We start from the raw sequence: 21,059 nt of genomic DNA, 5'->3' as shown, positions 1-21,059 counted from the left end.
CAGGAACAGTGAACAGCTCTTCACTATTGAAACAGCACTGAGCCTCATTAGATCATCCTGTATGAACAGGCATTCATTTTTAAAACACTCAACATCAATTTGGACAACTATGCAGATATAAATAAGTATTCACACAAGAATTTGATCTTTCAATTTAATCTAATTCAATCGAGTTATATAATATAGAAGTTCATCCAGATGGACTGGAGCAGATCATTTCACTGTGGTGAGGTCTGATCATGAAGGCAGTAAGCTGAAGAAAAGCTGTATGACTCTATTCCATTATTACATGGGATCTGATCTACACTGTCTCGGATCGTCTTTACATTTTGCACCCAGGAGACATGGGTTAGGGCTTCCTTTATCATAATATTAATCAATTTGGCAATATAAGCACAAAAAGAGCAAAGCTGAGGCTTTCTTTTTTAGCTAAAGAGAAATAAACCCACAGCTAAGGGGCAATCATTATGCAGAAGGAACATAGCATTAAAGTTCCCCTCCAGAAGGAGGGGAACGGAAATGCTATGTGGAAAACTTCCACTATGGAAAAATCTCTGGAAAACGCCTTAATGACTGCACCTTACCTTGCCCCGATGAGAGGTTTGCCATGCAAAAGAGAGTGTGAGCGCACCTGCATCACTAGAGGCGCGGTCTTCCAACATGTTCCATGGCCCTTACTTATCCCACTTCAACAGAAGATTTCAAAATTTAGATATATTTTTCGGGAGCCGCAAAGCGTCTAGACCACAGGTGTCAAACTCACTTCCAAAAGGGCCGCAGCTCTGCACAGTTTAGTTCCAACCCTAATTAAACACACCTGATCAAACTAATTAAGTCCTTCTGGCTTGTTTGAAACCTACAGGTAAGTGTGTTGGAGCAGGGTTGGAACTAAACTGTGCAGGGCTTCGGCCCTCCAGGAATTGAGTTTGACACCCCTGCTCTAGACAATACTAGGAAATTAAATACCACAGTACGTTGGAAAAGCGTTCAGTCCTGATAGGGAGGACGCTGCGGAGGCCATCTGCTACCAAAGTGGGGAGATATGGTGGCAAAAGAGCATATGGACTAACCTTGAGAACGGGGAGTACACATACGAATATAATATGGTTAGCGGTGAGGGAAGACATGGGTCCACCTGTGAGGGGTCACTGCATTGTGGCTGTATAAACATATGGGATCGCGCATAGCAGGCACCTATACCTAGAACACAGGCTGACCAGTGGGCAGACCTACAACGTAACGGGCCAGCATCTGATTCCTCCGCTGAATCATTGCTGAGGGCCTTGGAGTAATCTCTGCAGGGCACTCCTAAGCAGGGAACTTTACTGACAGAGTTGTTGGAGTCATACAGAGGAAGTGAGGCATCATGTTGGCCCATAAGGAGCAGGTTGGGAGTCACTGGGTCCAAGTCTGCGACGTCAGAGGATATGTAGCCAAGTGGCTTGGAATTCAGAATGTCTTCCACCTTCCAGAGAGGGGGTCAGGTAGAGATAAGGAGAAAAAAAGGGAAAAAAATCTAATATTAAATCTAATTTAAAATAAATAAATCAATAGGAAAAAAAAGTATATTCAGTATAAAATTTATTAATACTTTCCCACATCATAATTCGGTCTTTATATACTTCTTTACTTTCCCTTTTGTTGTATTTGTTCCCCTTTCAGTCTTTATCAATGTTATTTATTCATTTTATTATTATTATTTATATTATTTTTATGTTTATTATTATTATTATTATACATAAATTATTATTATTATATTTTGACCATATATATTTATATCTTGACCAGTCCAAAAAGAGATTAAAAAAGAACAAGTATGAAGGAAAAAAAAAAAAAGAAGAAGAGGGAAAAAAAAGAAAAAAAAAACTACTTACATGTACTAAATTCACAGGGTAAAGTGTAATGTAGGCATGGCAGCCTGGGCACTGCACTGGACTGATCCATGCCACACGTTACACTTTTTTTTTTAATGCATCACAAAGCAACTGACAAACACTACATACCTCAATGCCCATCATACAACTTTCACCTCCTCATTAGCATTCTGAACGGCTTCTTGTGCAGACAGCGGTTTAAAACACAGATCTAGAATTGGCCGTGACCCACCGCTCTTTTTGGGCATGATTAAGTACGGCCTGTAAAACCCACTCATCATTTAGGTTGGAGGGACCGGCTTGATTGCATCCTTCGCCAGGAGGACAGCAATCTCCTTTCCCAAGACAGGGGCGGACAGGGAGCTGACCCTGGTGAAATACACACCCGTGAACTTGGGAGGCTGTTTTGTAAACTGAATCACATAGCCGAGTCTAAATGTGCAAATGAGCCATCGCGAAGGGCTGGCCCGTGCTAACCAGTCGCTTCACCGGAGGTGGGGGCAGCTCTCGTGGCTGGTGCCCTCGGCTAGAAGCAGCAAATGTATGTAGCTCAGTGGGATTCCAAGACTGCGTGAGCCTAATGTGCACCTCCGGGAAGAAGGGGACATAAGGTTTCAAAGGCTTGGCTTCTTGTCCTCAACGTAGCACCCATTTAGTCGGTCCAACTGCGGAGCTCAGGGATAAACCATCTCCAACCCCACAGCCGAAGCAGCCCGGGAAACCCCGGCTAACATGTCCATTTCAGGATCTGTGACAGGGCTCACCTGCCTGGAGGGGGGGAGAGGGTCTGGATATTCATTGAACAATTAAAGCCCACCCTCTGATGCAGCAGTGGACGTCTGGTCCCCGGTGTCATTGAGTGTAAGGGCTACCATCTGTTTGGACGGATCGGTTCTTATATTAACCTTGGATGGAGCGCTTGAAAGAGCAGGAGGTAAACAGGCCCGGGCGCGGTGGATAGTCTCCCACTGGAATCCTCAGATTTGCCCGAGTGGCCACTGTGGTGCAGGGGACAGCTGGGGTGGTTCGACCTTTTGCAAGGGTTAGCCGTGATCTTAATTGGCAACAGACATGCCATCGCAGTGACAGCATGAACTGCCCTCAAAATCGCTGTAGATCAGCAGGAGGAACCCTCATTGACTCTCTCAGAAGGCTGTTGAAGTCTCTGAAGAGAAAAGGATGCCTCAGCTTTGCTCTCTCTGTGCTTATATTGCAAAATTGATTGCAACGAGCATCAGCTGCAAAAGCTGACGCTGCCAACTTATTGGCATTTCATTGGCCCAATTATATACTCTTTCAGACAATTGGCTTTCTGAACAAAATCCCCATAGTGGAAGTTTTACAAATAGCATTGAAGTTCCCCTCCCGCAGGGGAACAGAGCAGTGTCTGCTGTGAATGTGCTGGAGTGCCCAGAGCCCAGACCTGAACATCTCAGATCTGAAGATGGAGGCGCACAGACACCACTAACCAGTTATGAGGAGATCCAAGTAAATGAAAGGAAAAAAAAATGGTGTGCCAAGCCTGTAGCTGAGCTGTGAATACTGCTGTACAGCGCTGCTTTCACACATTCATCACTGTTAAAGCGCTTTGATTCTTCATTGTCACCTTTTGGATCATTAGCTGCCATTTCAAGTGTTTCATAAAGTGATTTCATAAATTGAGTAATATCTGGTGTGTTGACTTCAGTGTGTGCAGTGCTGAACTCTAATCTCCTCTGTTTCAGCTCACATAAGAGGAGGAGAGCAGAAGCAGAGCCCAGCTGTGTGTCGCTGAAGAGTGACGTGTCTATGGCTCCACCAGCAGCATTTAGTAGTGAACACACACCACCTGCTGTTCTCAGGTAGATCATCTGCACACACACCTGACTATACTGCAGCATTTATATGATCATGTGTTTCTAGAAGAGATCAGACATTATTACTCTTTATTCTCTCAGTGCAATGAAGACATTCTCCTCAACACAAGAGACTTTAACAGTCAATGTCAGCTCATGCTCATTTGATCAACAGTAGAGGATTATTAGAGTGTTAGTTCAGCGCTGCTTTCACACAGTCATCACTGTTAAAGCGCTGCAGAAATACAGACGAGTCAGTAGAGGAAGAACACTTGTGTTTTGACATGAGTTCTGGACAGTCAAATGTCTGAAGTGGAGGATGAAGATAAAGTGATGCAGTGTTTATATTCTGATACACACACAACTACTGGACAATGATGAGGAGTGCACATTGCTGATTCACTGAGCTGAGCAATAATAGACACAATATAAATGATCGAACACTAATTGAACACTCTTATCAGAATGACCAGCTCTGACCAATCAGAATCATTCCTGTAATGAATGTAATAATCATTAACTGGTAAGATCTAACAGACTGATCTGCTCAGCTCTGTACAGAATATATAGCCAGGAGCAAGAATATACAACAATAGTACTTATAACTCAGTATTTACCAGTGTAACGATTGTTGACCTCTGCGTTGTGTTCCAATGGTCACCAACTTAAAGTAACGATGTAGCGAACTGACTCGGTAGGGGTGCCAACTTATAAATATGTAAGTAAAAATAAAAAATAATGTTTATAAAGTCAGTGCTACATGGGATACACTAGCAGTGCAATAACTCTATAGAGCTAAAGACAAAATAAATCAGACAGAACTCAACCAGTTTAAATTGCATTCTAATGTTATTCAATAGGTCTCCTTACAACCTCAAAATAACACTATATACATGTTTTACAACACAAAAAATTAAAACCCATTCCAACAAGCATATGAATAATTCAACACAATCAAATGCACAAAAAAAAAAATAATAATAAACCAAATAAAGAGGTACCTCGGTCTACTTGAAATTAATTTGATCCATGCACAAAGATTAAACCACTGATTCACATCAATTTGTTAGAACAATACATTCATTAATGTTATACAAAAATTCAATAACCATTCAAACAGTTCAATGATTCACTCGGTTCAAACAGTTTAATGATTCACTCGGGTCAAACAAATCAATGATTAACTCAGCTCTAGTTTTTTTTAAATTTATTTATTTTTTTATTAAAGAGGTCGATCAAATACAATTACATACATAGAGACAAATAATACAAATAAATAAACAAATGCGCAGAAATACACACATAGACAAATAAACGCCAGGGTAACAAAATTATGACTGATGAAATAAAGTTACACCTCAAAGAGTGTAACGGGGAGACTGACACGGAGGGATCCATTTTGCCGTATTTATTAAGTCACACTTAAACATCAAACAATACGCACGGCTGTGCGAACATACAACATACACATCAATGAGACGGGGTTGCAGATGACAGACACAGAGTGATTACCAGGCATGGGTCAGAGGCAGGCAGCGTGATTCAGAGTCCGTGTAACAGGCTTTAGTCAGGGGCAGGCAGCGAGAATCAGAGTCCGTGCAACAGGCTTTGGTCGTGGGCAGGCAGAAGACAGAGCAGAGTCAGGAAACGGGCTGAAGTAGTAAACGGGAGATCAGGCAGGATAGACCGCTCAGAAATGCTGGCCGGGGCTAAACAAGACTTCGCACAGAAGAGTGAGTGTGAGCTGCTTACAAAGGGTACGTGGGTCATTAGCGGAATGGAGAACAGGTGTGCTGGAATCAGAGTGGAGGGATGACGTAATGTTAGAAGTCCGGAGATGATGGCCTCTGCTGGCCCAGCGAGGGGAATGACTGGGACCGAGTCGGTGACAGAGAGACACAAAAGAAGAATATAAGGATACTGTTTTTGTTGCTTTTGGATGAAGAGAGTGCTAGATAGTTTCCAAATATTGCTATAGGTCGATTTTGAACAGATCAAAAAAAGGTTTAGAGCCACTAAACTTCTGTTTGTGAATATGAAACTTGGCTAATAGAATACACAAATTAACTATATACACTTTTTACATGTTTTCTTTAGAGTCATCAAACAATCCAAAGAATATAACTTTAAAAGAAAAGAAAAAGTCACTCATAATATAAGATTGAATAAAGATCAACAAATCTGACCAGAATCTCTCTGTGAAGGAGCACTTCCAGAACAAATGAATAGAGTCTTCATCCGAAGAGTGACAGAATGAGCAGTTTAAATCAATGTCAGGCTTATATTTCTGAAGACAGGCTTTTAGTAGGATAACATTTGTGAATTAATTTAAATGTTGCTTATTTTACTTTATTTGTAATAAGATACTTGTGAGGCAAAGTCCATACTTTCTCCCATGGAATATTTTCAATAGTGTTGTTCCAATAAGCTATTACATAAGGGATTTTTATAATCTCTCTCTGGAAGAGGCCTCTAATTTTACAGTTATTTTTTTGTTGGTCTGCTGAAAAACACACACTTCCAACCATTGTGTCGGTTAAATTCAGAGAGTGAGTGTATGGCCATGGTAGTGTGACACCTTGCATTAGAATAAACACGCCAGAAGGGATAAAGTTTACAACAATGGCATATTCACTAGGAGTAGCAGGAATGTTAAACTTCTGCAAGAAATCTGGATAGTTGTAAAGTCTGCCTTCTGAGTTAAAGAGCTGGCCAACTAAAATAAATTTGTTTTTAAACCATTTTTCAAAATAGAGTGATTTATTTTTGTAAAGAATGTCTTTATTATTCCATAAATAATATCTGTGTGGAGAAAAGTTATGCTTGTATATTAGAGACCAGGCCAAGAGCATCTCAAAACATTATAATTACAAAGTAAAAGAAAATTTAAACCACCAACTTTGGAGAAAATATAATTAGGGATAATATTCCAGAGTGAGTGCGGATTTTTAAGGCAAGGCAAGGCAAGTTTATTTATATAGCACATTTCATACACAGTGGCAATTCAAAGTGCTTTACATAAACATGAATAAAAAAGACAAGTTTAGGAACATAAAATTCAGACAATAAAATTGATTAAAACAGATAAAAACAAATTTAAATGAGTTAAAATAGGTTATAAAAGAATGAAAAAGAAAATGAAAAACATAATAGTGCGATCTGTCGGACGTAGCACAGTGCTCATTCAGTAAAGGCACAGCTAAACAGTGTTTTCAGTCTTGATTTGAATGTGCCTAAATGTTGGAGCACATCTGATCATTTCTGGAAGCTGATTCCAGCATCGAGGAGCATAGTGGCTGAAGGCAGATTCACCCTGCTTTGACTGAACCCTTGGAATTTCTAGTTTAAATGATACTAAAGATCTGCGTGATCTGTTGGGTTTGTATTTAGTGAGCATATCTGTAATGTATTGAGGTCCTAGGCCATTTAGTGATTTATAGACCAGTAATAATACTTTAAAATCTATTCTGAATGTAACTGGCAGCCAGTGTAAAGACCTGAGGACAGGTGTGATGTGCTCTGATTTCCTTCTTCTGGTCAGAATTCTGGCCGCAGTGTTCTGGATGAGCTGCAACTGTCTGACTGTCTTTTTGGGAAGGCCAGTGAGGAGGCCGTTACAGTAATCCACCCTGTTGCTGATAAAAGCATGAACAAGTTTCTCTTTAAGTCTTCACTGGAAACAAAGCATCTGATTCTTGCAATATTTTTGAGATGATAGTATGCTGATTTACTGACTGCTTTGACATGATTGTTGAAACTCAGATCTGACTCCAGAGTCACACCAAGATTCTTGACCTTATTTTTTGTCGTTTGACCTTTAGAGCCAAGGTACGCATTTACCTTGAGAACCTCATCTCTTTTCCCAAATGCAATGACTTCATTTTTCTCTTTGTTTAACTGAAGAAAGTTTTGGCACATCCAATTGTTAATTTCATCAATGCACTGGTAGAGGGTGTCAATGGGGCTGTTGTCATTAGGCAGTAAGGCTAGGTAGATCTGAGTGTCATCAGCATAGCTGTGGTAGGAGATTTGGTTATTTCTCATTATTTGGTTCAGAGGGAGCATGTAAAGGTTGAACAGGAGAGGTTCCAGAATCGAGCCTTGTGGGACTCCACACATCATGGGTGTCCACCTCGACCTATGATCACCTATACTGACATAGTAACCTCTCCCTTCAAGGTAAGATCTGAACCATTTGAGGACTGTCCAAGACAGCCCAACCCAGTTTTCCAGCCTATCCAGAAGTATGCTGTGATCGACAGTGTCAAATGCAGCACTGAGATCCAACAATACCAGCACTGTTATTTTACCTGAATCTGTATTTAGGCGTATATCATTGATTATCTTTATAAGAGCGCTCTCTGTACTGTGATATGCTCTGAAACCAGATTGAAAATTGTCTAGACACCCCCTGAAGTTTAAGAACTTGTTAACCTGGTTAAAAACAACTTTTTCAATGATTTTGCCAATGAAAGGGAGATTTGAGATTGGCCTGTAATTGCTCAATAGGGTGGTATCCAGGTTGCTCTTCTTTAAGAGGGGTTTAACAACTGCAGTTTTAAGTGAGGTTGAAAAAATCCCTGAGAGAAGTGAAGCATTTACCACTTTTAGAAGATCCATTTCTAAACAGGTAAACACCGTTTTGAAGAATGATGTGGGGATCGTATCAATACTGCAGGTTGATGTTTTCATAACTTGCACAATTTCTTCTAAGATTTTGCCGTTAATTGCCATGAAATCAGACATAATGTCTGATTTCTTAAGTTGTAGTTGAGCTTGTTTGATATCGACACAACTTGACTGATTGGATGAGCTGATTGCCTTTCTGATATTATTAATCTTATCAATGAAGAAATGAGCAAACTCATTACATTTGCTTTCAGAGAGGAGCTCACTTGGAATATTATAATGGACTACTAGTTTCGTCTTTCTCCACATACGCTCAGCTTTTCTGCACTGTCTTTTCATCATTTGTACTCTAGGTGACCTTGTCCAAGATCCCTTTTGCCTGCCAGTCATCTTCTTGACTTTAACAGGAGCGATGTCATTTATGACATTCTCAATTTTAGAATTGAACAAATCAAGGAGAGAATCAACAGAATCTGCAGATATACTTGGTGCTAGCGATATGGCCTTCATAAACTGCTCACTGGTGTTCTCATTTATGCATCTCTTTCTGACAGAGACAGATCTGTCTTTAATAGCTGGAGTGATCAATATATCAAAAAAGATACAGAAATGATCAGATAGTGCCACATCCTTAACAACAGTCGATGAAATGTGTAAACCCTTAGTTATAAGTAGATCAAGAGTGTGTCCACGATTGTGTGTGGGTCCTTGAACATGCTGAGTCAGATCAAAAGTGTTAAAAACAGTCATCAGTTCTTTTACAGCATTGATTTCTGGATTATCAATGTGAATATTAAAATCCCCAGCAATACTAAAATAATCAAATTCAGAGGTTACAATTGATAATAGCTCTGTAAAATCCTCAATAAAAGCTGGAGAATATTTTGGAGGTCTGTAGATAATGATCAGTAAGATGCGTGGAGCACCTTTGAGTGCTATACACAGATATTCAAAAGACAAATAGTCACCAAATGACACTTGTTTAAATTCATAGACATCTTTAAACAGGGCAGTGATGCCTCCACCTCTCCTATTAACTCTGCAAACACTCAAAAAGTTAAAGTTTAAAGGAGCTGCTTCATTCAGAACTGCTGCGCTACAGCTGTCATCTAGCCAAGTTTCATTTAAAAGCATAAAATCAAGGCAATTTGTGTTGATAAAATCATTGACTAAAAGAGACTTATTGTTGAGTGATCTGATGTTTAAAAGCACTAACTTAACAGTTTTAGCTGTTTTTTCTATAGTAGTCTCAGATCTACATTTAATAGACACCAGATTTGAATGATTTGCTATACGGCCTGATGAAGTCTTTGGTTTTCTGTCACTTAACACAACACATATCTGCTTAGAGAAAGCTACAGACACACTGGGTTCCTGCTTGTTCTGAAAACATTTGATAAAGACACTGTTATCTAAGCAGGTCCCCGACACACATCACAGAGAGCTCTTGTGTTCACCAGCTGAAGATGGGGCGTTGTTGTTTGGGCCCTGGCGGTGTGATCGGAGGGCTCTTCCAGGTGGGCTCATAGGTGGTTGTGGAGCAGGCCGCTTTTTGGTTGGTAACTGGGGGCTTGCGGCAATGGAGTGTGAAAGTTAAGTTCCAGCATACACCAGTTCCTCCATCTTTTTTGAAAAACCCATGAGTGGTGAACATTGTGACAATGAGAACGTGTCCGGTGACAGAGGCTGTGCATCTGGAGATTCTGTCTGCAGAAATATGTTTTCCTGAGGATCATTTTTGAGTGACGAGACTTGATGCTGTTCTGATGCGTCACAGTCTGCCTGTGTTGAGCAGAGGGCAACTGATAGTGTCTCTATCAACATTGGGTGTTTTGGCTGCGTGGCATTATCACTGTCCTTGGGTGATTCATCAGCCACAAGTCCACTTAGGAGCTGATTTGAGGTCCTGTGGTCATCCGAACATTTGCTAGGTGTTTGTGTGCAATTCAGTTCAGTGGCATACACAGCTTATGGATGATGGAGGGAGAAAAAAATATTGTCCTTTAGCACCTTTGCACCAAGTTTGTTTGGATGAAGGCCGTCTGATGTAAACAGCTGTCTTTGGTTCCAGAAGAGATTGAAATTGTCAATGAAATTTAGTCCTTTCTTGTTACATGTTTTCTGTAGCCATACATTTAGACCAAGAAGCCGTGAAAACATATTTGTCCCTCTTGCAGGGAGTGGTCCACTTATGAACGGCTGAACCTTCAATCTTTCAGCTGTTTCCAAGAGCTCACAGAAATCTTTCTTGAGCAGTTCTGACTGTTCCTTCCGAATATCATTCTTCCCCACATGGATGATAATCCGTTTTGCAGTCTTGTGCTTTTTCAGAATTTCCTCAAGTTCTTTGTTTACATCAGAAATTGTTGCATGAGGAAAGCAGTATGTCATTGTAGATCTGCTCCTGAAATTCTTGATTATTGAATCTCCTACGACTAGTGTTCTTATCTCAGGTGTGATCGGAGCAGAATGCCGGTGTCTAGTCGGCCTTGAGCCTCTGTTCCATGCAGAATTAGTTGCTGAAACATGCGATCTCTGTCTGACTGCATTTGGGGATTCTTCACCCATATTACTCAAAACTTCATATCTATTCTGAAGCTGTATTTGAGTCCGAGCTGTATTTGGGGTAGAAGACGCTAATGCGGCAGCGTATGATCTGACCCCGCAAGTACCCTTTGGTCTCGCACCTTGTTTATGCCAATGCTCATTTTCAACAGTTTTATTCTGTTTTTCTGTGCTCAAAACAGTAGCAGGAACAGATTTATGGGACTCACCGGCTGTGTGCTGAGAGGATCCACAATGAAGCTGAAGTTCTGGTCGGATCGCTAGCAACTTCGTTTCAAGAACTGCAATCTTTTGTAGAAGTTTGTGGCAGTTTGTACAACAGTGAGAATCTGAATTAATCTGATCCAGAGGCATTTTTACAGCCGTGTTTTCCCGTCTCCGCAATGTAAGCAGCTGATAGCGGGAGGATTGTTTAGACGGTAATTCCCCTCTTGTTAGTAAAGCTATATTCCAGAAAGTTTGTGGAATCGATGCTGATCTTCAAGCTGTGTTGTTTGAGCACTGTGCTGATAGGCTCAAGTTAAAATTAGGGTATAAGATATAAAAGCATGAGTGCGAAGAGCGGAGCAGTAGGCAAAGACGTCCGAACAGTAGCAAAGCAGGAAGTAGAGTCTTAGATGAAACTGCGTTTGGAAGTATCGTATCCAGAGGTTTTTTCTTTTAGTGTTAAGACTAAGTTGGCCAGAGCACCTGTCTTGGGAACAGCAGGTGCTAGGTTCAAATCCAAACTGCACCTTTCCCTCAGATTATGGGAGAGTGGCTTTCTGATCTGAAACTCTTTCAATGGCCGATAGCATATGTTTGTCCTGATTTCCATTTTCCAAGCTGACTCTGGGTTTGGATGTAATGAAACTGGAGGTTCCGAAAAAACACTTAACACATGATTAAGGATAGATTAAATAAAAATAAATTCACACATTTTTTGCTTTGATCTTGAACAGAGGCCAGGTTACCAGTCAGGTTTGAGACATGATCATCCAGACTCTAAAAGACCGCGTCCGTCTTGTCAGCATTTTCTGCATCCTGACATGCTGGTTTTTGTTGTGTATTATTTTTTCTTCTTCGATTTTTGTTATCGGGCAAATGTCTCTTACTGTGAATTTCTGTGGTGCTGTGGCTTAGCTGGTCAAAGCACCTGTCTTGTAAACAGGAGATCCTAGGCTCAAATCCCAGCAGTGCCTTAGTCCAGGTGGTACGTGTGCTTGTTTTTTAGAGCTTACCGGAATGAATTATAAAATTGTATAGCTTTGAGGCGTAATGAATAGTGCGACAAATAGAGTTAAACAACCTCTTTGTTGCCATTTTAAGACTTGCCGTCTTTTTTTAGTCTCTGTGTGCAAAAACGTCTTGCCTCCTAATCAGTGTTGGCGCTGTGGCTTAGTTGGTCAAAGCGCCTGTCTAGTAAACAGGAGATCCTGGGTTCAAATCCCAGCAGTGCCTAATGTACAGGTGCCGTGGTTGCTTAATATTTCAAGTCTAGACATTCACACAAGCAGCGCTGCCATTATTAGTTCTTTTTTCGAATTAAACAATTAGCCCCTCTCAAGGTCGTTTGGCGCTGTGGCTTAGTTGGTCAAACCGCCTGTCTAGTAAACAGGAGATCCTGGCTTTGAATTCCAGCAGTGCCTTGTCTGCAGTTGGCTGTTCTTTCATGGGCCAGAGAGTACTAAAAAGTGCTTTGTGTCCAACAGTTCTAGAGGAAGCAGAGCACTTAGGCTCTGTGGTGCAATGGATAGCGCATTGGACTTCTAGGCTGTGAGCTGAGCCATTCAAAGGTTGTGGGTTCGAGTCGCAAGCTTTGCTCTTTTTCTTCACTGACTTAAGGTGTCGTGCGTTTCTAACATTTTAGGCATCTGTCCATCCCGTTTTGCTTCTTTCTTTCATTGCGCAGTGCAGGCTCAGATACTAGGGGTACTCTACAATAAAGCCGATGACTTAATTGAGCTGTTTTAAATAAGGGAGATTAGAAAACGGTGTAGGGCCTAGTGGGCTTGAGGAATGACTCGTCGGCAACCTGTGGTTTTGGGGAAAAGTAACTGCCATCTATTGTTGAGATCACGCCTTTTGGATTTGTCGTACAAGAGCCTCTTTATGCATGTGCAAAGTAACTGAGTAGAAAGCACAGTATATTGTGCTTCCCCCCCACTGTCTTAGATGAAACTGCGTTTGGAAGTATCGTATCCAGAGGTTTTTTCTTTTAGTGTTAAGACTAAGTTGGCCAGAGCACCTGTCTTGGGAACAGCAGGTGCTAGGTTCAAATCCAAACTGCACCTTTCCCTCAGATTATGGGAGAGTGGCTTTCTGATCTGAAACTCTTTCAATGGCCGATAGCATATGTTTGTCCTAATTTCCATTTTCCGAGCTGACTCTGGGTTTGGAGAACATGGTCAGGCTTGAGACATGATCATCCAGACTCTAAAAGACCGCGTCCGGCTTGTCAGCATTTTCTGCATCCTGACATGCTGGTTTTTGTTGTGTATTATTTTTTCTTCTTCGATTTTTGTTATCGGGCAAATGTCTCTTACTGTGAAATTCTGTGGTGCTGTGGCTTAGCTGGTCAAAGCGACTGTCTTGTAATCAGGAGATCCTGGGCTCAAATCCCAGCAGCGCCTTAGACCAGGTGGTGCGTGTGCTTGTTTTATAGAGCTCACCGGAATGAATTATAAAATTGTATAGCTTTGAGGCGTAATGAATAGTGCGACAAATAGAGTTAAACAACCTCTTTGCTTGCCATTTTAAGACTTGCTGTCTTTTTTTAGTCTCTGTGTGCAAAAACGTCTTGCATCCTAATCAGCGTTGGCACTGTGGCTTAGTTGGTCAAAGCGCCTGTCTAGTAAACAGGAGATCCTGGGTTCAAATCCCAGCAGTGCCTAATGTACAGGTTTCGTGTCTACTTTTTGTTAAGAGTAACGAGTGTTTACGCAGCGGGATGTTTAGCAGTCGGTTTCTTAACAAAACTCAAATCCTTAAGAACGCTGCTCGTTCAAGAGGGCTTTGGACGATGCCTTTATATAGCATAGTGTGGTAATGCCTAACCAATTGGACTTTAATATTTCAAGTCCAGACATTCCCACATGCAGCGCTACAGTTGTTAGTTTTTTTTTTATTTTTTGGAATTAAACATTTAGCCTTTGTCAAGGTCATTTGGCACTGTGGCTTAGTTGGTCAAAGTGCCTGTCTAGTAAACAGGAGATCCTGGCTTTGAATTCCAGCAGTGCCTTGTCCGCAGTTGGCTGTTCTTTCATGGGCCAGAGAGTACTAAAAAGTGCTTTCTGTCCAACAGTTCTAGAGGAAGTAGAGCACTTAGGCTCTGTGGTGCAATGGATAGCGCATTGGACTTCTAGGCTGTGAGCTGAGCCATTCAAATGTTGTGGGTTCGAGTCTCACCAGAGTCGCAAGCTTTGCTCTTTTTCTTCACTGACTTAAGGTGTGGTGCGTTTCTAACATTTTAGGCATCTGTCCATCCCGTTTTGCTTCTTTCTTTCATTGCGCAGTGCAGGCTCAGATACTAGGGGTACTCTACCATAAAGCCGATGACTTAATTGAGCTGTTTTAAATAAGTGAGATTAGAAAACGGTGTAGGGCCTAGTGGGCTTGAGGAATGACTCGTCGGCAACCTGTGGTTTTGGGGAAAAGTAACTGCCACCTATTGTTGAGATCACGCCTTTTAGATTTGTCGTACAAGAGCCTCTTTATGCATGTGCAAAGTAACTGAGTAGAAAGCACAGTATATTTTGCTTCCCCCCCACTGTCTTAGATGAAACTGCGTTTGGAAGTATCGTATCCAGAGGTTTTTTCTTTTAGTGTTAAGACTAAGTTGGCCAGAGCACCTGTCTTGGGAACAGCAGGTGCTAGGTTCAAATCCAAACTGCACCTTTCCCTCAGATTATGGGAGAGTGGCTTTCTGATCTGAAACTCTTTCAATGGCCGATAGCATATGTTTGTCCTGATTTCCATTTTCCGAGCTGACTCTGGGTTTGGATGACATGGTCAGGCTTGAGACATGATCATCCAGACTCTAAAAGACCGCGTCCGGCTTGTCTGCATTTTCTGCATCCTGACATGCTGGTTTTTGTTGTGTATTATTTTTTCTTCTTCGATTTTTGTTATCGGGCAAATGTCTCTTACTGTGAGTTTCTGTGGCGCTGTGGCTTAGCTGGTGAAAGCGCCTGTCTTGTAATCAGGAGATCGTGGGCTCAAATCCCAGCAGCGCCTTAGTCCAGGTGGTGCGTGTGCTTGTTTTATAGAGCTCACCGGAATGAATTATAAAATTGTATAGCTTTGAGGCGTAATGAATAGTACGACAAATAGAGTTAAACAACCTCTTTGCTTGCCATTTTAGGACTTGCTGTCTTTTTTTAGTCTCTGTGTGCAAAAACGTCTTGCCTCCCATTCAGCGTTGGCGCTGTGGCTTAGTTGGTCAAAGCGCCTGTCTAGTAAACAGGAGGTCCTGGGTTCAAATCCCAGCAGTGCCTAATGTACAGGTTTTGTGTCTGCTTTTTGTTAAGAGTAACGAGTGTTTACGCAGCGGGATGTTTAGCAGTCGGTTTCTTAACAAAACTCAAATCCTTAAGAGCGCTGCTCGTTCAAGAGGGCTTTGGACGATGCCTTTATATAGCATAGTGTGGTAATGCCTAACCAATTGGACTTTAATATTTCAAGTCCAGACATTCCCACATGCAGCGCTACCGTTGTTAGTTTTTTTTTTTTTTTTTTTGGGAATTAAACATTTAGCCTGTGTCAAGATCGTTTGGCGCTGTGGCTTAGTTGGTCAAAGTGCCTGTCAAGTAAACAGGAGATCCTGGCTTTGAATTCCAGCAGTGCCTTGTCTGCAGTTGGCTCTTCTTTCATGGGCCAGAGAGTACTAAAAAGTGCTTTCTGTCCAACAGTTCTAGAAGAAGCAGAGCACTTAGGCTCTGTGGTGCAATGGATAGTGCATTGGACTTCTAGGCTGTGAGCTGAGCCATTTAAAGGTTGTGGGCTCGAGTCCCACCAGAGTTGCAAGCTTTGCTCTTTTTCTTCACTGACTTAAGGTGTGGTGCGTTTCTAACATTTTAGGCATCTGTCCATCCCGTTTTGCTTCTTTCTTTCATTGCGCAGTGCAGGCTCAGATACTAGGGGTACTCTACAATAAAGCCGATGACTTAAATGAGCTGTTTTAAATAAGGGAGATTAGAAAACGGTGTAGGGCCTAGTGGGCTTGAGGAATGACTCGTCGGCAACCTGTGATTTTGGGGAAAAGTAACTGCCACCTATTGTTGAGATCACGCCTTTTGGATTTGTCGTACAAGAGCCTCTTTATGCATGTGCAAAGTAACTGAGTAGAAAGCACAGTATATTTTGCTTTCCCCCCCACTGTCTTAGATGAAACTGCGTTTGGAAGTATCGTATCCAGAGGTTTTTTCTTTTAGTGTTAAGACTAAGTTGGCCAGAGCACCTGTCTTGGGAACAGCAGGTGCTAGGTTCAAATCCAAACTGCACCTTTCCCTCAGATTATGGGAGAGTGGCTTTCTGATCTGAAACTCTTTCAATGGCCGATAGCATATGTTTGTCCTGATTTCCATTTTCCGAGCTGACTCTGGGTTTGGATGACATGGTCAGGCTTGAGACATGATCATCCAGACTCTAAAAGACCGCGTCCGGCTTGTCTGCATTTTCTGCATCCTGACATGCTGGTTTTTGTTGTGTATTATTTTTTCTTCTTCGATTTTTGTTACCGGGCAAATGTCTCTTACTGTGAATTTCTGTGGCGCTGTGGCTTAGCTGGTCAAAGTGCCTGTCTTGTAAACAGTAGATCCTGGGCTCGAATCCCAGCAGCGCCTCAGTCCAGGTGGTGCGTGTGCTTGTTTTATAGAGCTCACCGGAATGAATTATAAAATTGTATAGCTTTGAGGCATAATGAATAGTGCGACAAATAGAGTTAAACAACCTCTTTGCTTGATATTTTAAGACTTGCTGTCTTTTTTTAGTCTCTGTGTGCAAAAACGTCTTGCATCCTATTCAGCGTTGGCGCTGTGGCTTAGTTGGTCAAAGCGCCTGTCTAGTAAACAGGAGATCCTGGGTTCAAATCCCAGCAGTGCCTAACATACAGGTTTCGTGTCTACTTTTTGTTAAGAGTAACGAGTGTTTACGCAGCGGGATGTTTAGCAGTCGGTTTCTTAACAAAACTCAAATCCTTAAGAACGCTGCTCGTTCAAGAGGGCTTTGGACGATGCCTTTATATAGCATAGTGTGGTAATGCCTAACCAATTGCACTTTAATATTTCAAGTCCAGACATTCCCACATGCAGCGCTACCGTTGTTAGTTTTTTTTTTTTTGGGAATTAAACATTTAGCCTGTGTCAAGATCGTTAGGCGCTGTGGCTTAGTTGGTCAATGTGCCTGTCTAGTAAACAGGAGATCCTGGCTTTGAATTCCAGCAGTGCCTTGTCCGCAGTTGGCTGTTCTTTCATGGGCCAGAGAGTACTAAAAAGTGCTTTCTGTCCAACAGTTCTAGAGGAAGCAGAGCACTTAGGCTCTGTGGTGCAATGGATAGCGCATTGGACTTCCAGGCTGTGAGCTGAGCCATTCAAATGTTGTGGGTTCGAGTCTCACCAGAGTCGCAAGCTTTGCTCTTTTTCTTCACTGACTTAAGGTGTGGTGCGTTTCTAACATTTTAGGCATCTGTCCATCCCGTTTTGCTTCTTTCTTTCATTGCGCAGTGCAGGCTCAGATACTAGGGGTACTCTACCATAAAGCCGATGACTTAATTGAGCTGTTTTAAATAAGTGAGATTAGAAAACGGTGTAGGGCCTAGTGGGCTTGAGGAATGACTCGTCGGCAACCTGTGGTTTTGGGGAAAAGTAACTGCCATCTATTGTTGAGATCACGCCTTTTAGATTTGTCGTACAAGAGCCTCTTTATGCATGTGCAAAGTAACTGAGTAGAAAGCACAGTATATTTTGCTTCCCCCCCACTGTCTTAGATGAAACTGCGTTTGGAAGTATCGTATCCAGAGGTTTTTTCTTTTAGTGTTAAGACTAAGTTGGCCAGAGCACCTGTCTTGGGAACAGCAGGTGCTAGGTTCAAATCCAAACTGCACCTTTCCCTCAGATTATGGGAGAGTGGCTTTCTGATCTGAAACTCTTTCAATGGCCGATAGCATATGTTTGTCCTGATTTCCATTTTCCGAGCTGACTCTGGGTTTGGATGACATGGTCAGGCTTGAGACATGATCATCCAGACTCTAAAAGACCGCGTCCGGCTTGTCTGCATTTTCTGCATCCTGACATGCTGGTTTTTGTTGTGTATTATTTTTTCTTCTTCGATTTTTGTTATCGGGCAAATGTCTCTTACTGTGAGTTTCTGTGGCGCTGTGGCTTAGCTGGTGAAAGCGCCTGTCTTGTAATCAGGAGATCGTGGGCTCAAATCCCAGCAGCGCCTTAGTCCAGGTGGTGCGTGTGCTTGTTTTATAGAGCTCACCGGAATGAATTATAAAATTGTATAGCTTTGAGGCGTAATGAATAGTACGACAAATAGAGTTAAACAACCTCTTTGCTTGCCATTTTAGGACTTGCTGTCTTTTTTTAGTCTCTGTGTGCAAAAACGTCTTGCCTCCCATTCAGCGTTGGCGCTGTGGCTTAGTTGGTCAAAGCGCCTGTCTAGTAAACAGGAGGTCCTGGGTTCAAATCCCAGCAGTGCCTAATGTACAGGTTTTGTGTCTGCTTTTTGTTAAGAGTAACGAGTGTTTACGCAGCGGGATGTTTAGCAGTCGGTTTCTTAACAAAACTCAAATCCTTAAGAACGCTGCTCGTTCAAGAGGGCTTTGGACGATGCCTTTATATAGCATAGTGTGGTAATGCCTAACCAATTGGACTTTAATATTTCAAGTCCAGACATTCCCACATGCAGCGCTACCGTTGTTAGTTTTTTTTTTTTTTTTTTTGGGAATTAAACATTTAGCCTGTGTCAAGATCGTTTGGCGCTGTGGCTTAGTTGGTCAAAGTGCCTGTCAAGTAAACAGGAGATCCTGGCTTTGAATTCCAGCAGTGCCTTGTCTGCAGTTGGCTCTTCTTTCATGGGCCAGAGAGTACTAAAAAGTGCTTTCTGTCCAACAGTTCTAGAAGAAGCAGAGCACTTAGGCTCTGTGGTGCAATGGATAGCGCATTGGACTTCTAGGCTGTGAGCTGAGCCATTTAAAGGTTGTGGGCTCGAGTCCCACCAGAGTTGCAAGCTTTGCTCTTTTTCTTCACTGACTTAAGGTGTGGTGCGTTTCTAACATTTTAGGCATCTGTCCATCCCGTTTTGCTTCTTTCTTTCATTGCGCAGTGCAGGCTCAGATACTAGGGGTACTCTACAATAAAGCCGATGACTTAAATGAGCTGTTTTAAATAAGGGAGATTAGAAAACGGTGTAGGGCCTAGTGGGCTTGAGGAATGACTCGTCGGCAACCTGTGATTTTGGGGAAAAGTAACTGCCACCTATTGTTGAGATCACGCCTTTTGGATTTGTCGTACAAGAGCCTCTTTATGCATGTGCAAAGTAACTGAGTAGAAAGCACAGTATATTTTGCTTCCCCCCCACTGTCTTAGATGAAACTGCGTTTGGAAGTATCGTATCCAGAGGTTTTTTCTTTTAGTGTTAAGACTAAGTTGGCCAGAGCACCTGTCTTGGGAACAGCAGGTGCTAGGTTCAAATCCAAACTGCACCTTTCCCTCAGATTATGGGAGAGTGGCTTTCTGATCTGAAACTCTTTCAATGGCCGATAGCATATGTTTGTCCTGATTTCCATTTTCCGAGCTGACTCTGGGTTTGGATGACATGGTCAGGCTTGAGACATGATCATCCAGACTCTAAAAGACCGCGTCCGGCTTGTCTGCATTTTCTGCATCCTGACATGCTGGTTTTTGTTGTGTATTATTTTTTCTTCTTCGATTTTTGTTATCGGGCAAATGTCTCTTACTGTGAGTTTCTGTGGCGCTGTGGCTTAGCTGGTGAAAGCGCCTGTCTTGTAATCAGGAGATCGTGGGCTCAAATCCCAGCAGCGCCTTAGTCCAGGTGGTGCGTGTGCTTGTTTTATAGAGCTCACCGGAATGAATTATAAAATTGTATAGCTTTGAGGCGTAATGAATAGTACGACAAATAGAGTTAAACAACCTCTTTGCTTGCCATTTTAGGACTTGCTGTCTTTTTTTAGTCTCTGTGTGCAAAAACGTCTTGCCTCCCATTCAGCGTTGGCGCTGTGGCTTAGTTGGTCAAAGCGCCTGTCTAGTAAACAGGAGGTCCTGGGTTCAAATCCCAGCAGTGCCTAATGTACAGGTTTTGTGTCTGCTTTTTGTTAAGAGTAACGAGTGTTTACGCAGCGGGATGTTTAGCAGTCGGTTTCTTAACAAAACTCAAATCCTTAAGAGCGCTGCTCGTTCAAGAGGGCTTTGGACGATGCCTTTATATAGCATAGTGTGGTAATGCCTAACCAATTGGACTTTAATATTTCAAGTCCAGACATTCCCACATGCAGCGCTACCGTTGTTAGTTTTTTTTTTTTTTTTTTTTGGGAATTAAACATTTAGCCTGTGTCAAGATCGTTTGGCGCTGTGGCTTAGTTGGTCGAAGTGCCTGTCAAGTAAACAGGAGATCCTGGCTTTGAATTCCAGCAGTGCCTTGTCTGCAGTTGGCTCTTCTTTCATGGGCCAGAGAGTACTAAAAAGTGCTTTCTGTCCAACAGTTCTAGAAGAAGCAGAGCACTTAGGCTCTGTGGTGCAATGGATAGTGCATTGGACTTCTAGGCTGTGAGCTGAGCCATTTAAAGGTTGTGGGCTCGAGTCCCACCAGAGTTGCAAGCTTTGCTCTTTTTCTTCACTGACTTAAGGTGTGGTGCGTTTCTAACATTTTAGGCATCTGTCCATCCCGTTTTGCTTCTTTCTTTCATTGCGCAGTGCAGGCTCAGATACTAGGGGTACTCTACAATAAAGCCGATGACTTAAATGAGCTGTTTTAAATAAGGGAGATTAGAAAACGGTGTAGGGCCTAGTGGGCTTGAGGAATGACTCGTCGGCAACCTGTGATTTTGGGGAAAAGTAACTGCCACCTATTGTTGAGATCACGCCTTTTGGATTTGTCGTACAAGAGCCTCTTTATGCATGTGCAAAGTAACTGAGTAGAAAGCACAGTATATTTT

The 21,059-nt window shown here is 42.1% G+C and overlaps 1 protein-coding gene and 9 non-coding genes across 14 annotated transcripts in view; 8 read left to right on the top strand and 2 right to left on the bottom strand.

Moving 5' to 3' along the window:
- Window positions 1-21,059, bottom strand: part of znf1086 (zinc finger protein 1086) — an 893,143-nt gene that overhangs the window by 158,646 nt on the left and 713,438 nt on the right. The window lies entirely within an intron of this gene.
- Window positions 1-21,059, bottom strand: part of si:dkey-220a11.5 — a 765,979-nt gene that overhangs the window by 439,251 nt on the left and 305,669 nt on the right. The gene's annotated exons all lie outside the window — the stretch shown is intronic.
- trnat-agu (transfer RNA threonine (anticodon AGU)) lies at window positions 12,270-12,343 on the top strand. Its single transcript has one exon. It is a non-coding gene; the product is annotated as a tRNA-Thr (tRNA).
- Window positions 13,702-13,775, top strand: trnat-agu (transfer RNA threonine (anticodon AGU)). The gene has a single exon. It is a non-coding gene; the product is annotated as a tRNA-Thr (tRNA).
- trnat-agu (transfer RNA threonine (anticodon AGU)) lies at window positions 15,305-15,378 on the top strand. The gene has a single exon. It is a non-coding gene; the product is annotated as a tRNA-Thr (tRNA).
- trnat-agu (transfer RNA threonine (anticodon AGU)) lies at window positions 16,912-16,985 on the top strand. Its single transcript has one exon. It is a non-coding gene; the product is annotated as a tRNA-Thr (tRNA).
- Window positions 18,252-18,325, top strand: trnat-ugu (transfer RNA threonine (anticodon UGU)). The gene has a single exon. It is a non-coding gene; the product is annotated as a tRNA-Thr (tRNA).
- Window positions 18,512-18,585, top strand: trnat-agu (transfer RNA threonine (anticodon AGU)). Its single transcript has one exon. It is a non-coding gene; the product is annotated as a tRNA-Thr (tRNA).
- trnat-ugu (transfer RNA threonine (anticodon UGU)) lies at window positions 19,858-19,931 on the top strand. The gene has a single exon. It is a non-coding gene; the product is annotated as a tRNA-Thr (tRNA).
- On the top strand, window positions 20,118-20,191 carry trnat-agu (transfer RNA threonine (anticodon AGU)). Its single transcript has one exon. It is a non-coding gene; the product is annotated as a tRNA-Thr (tRNA).

This window comes from Danio rerio, chromosome 4, assembly GCF_052040795.2.
Source record: "Danio rerio strain M-AB ecotype USA chromosome 4, GRCz13ab, whole genome shotgun sequence".
NCBI lineage: Eukaryota > Metazoa > Chordata > Actinopteri > Cypriniformes > Danionidae > Danio > Danio rerio.
The sequence above is the reverse complement of the archived record's forward strand: the minus strand, read 5'-3'. Positions and strand labels throughout refer to the sequence as shown.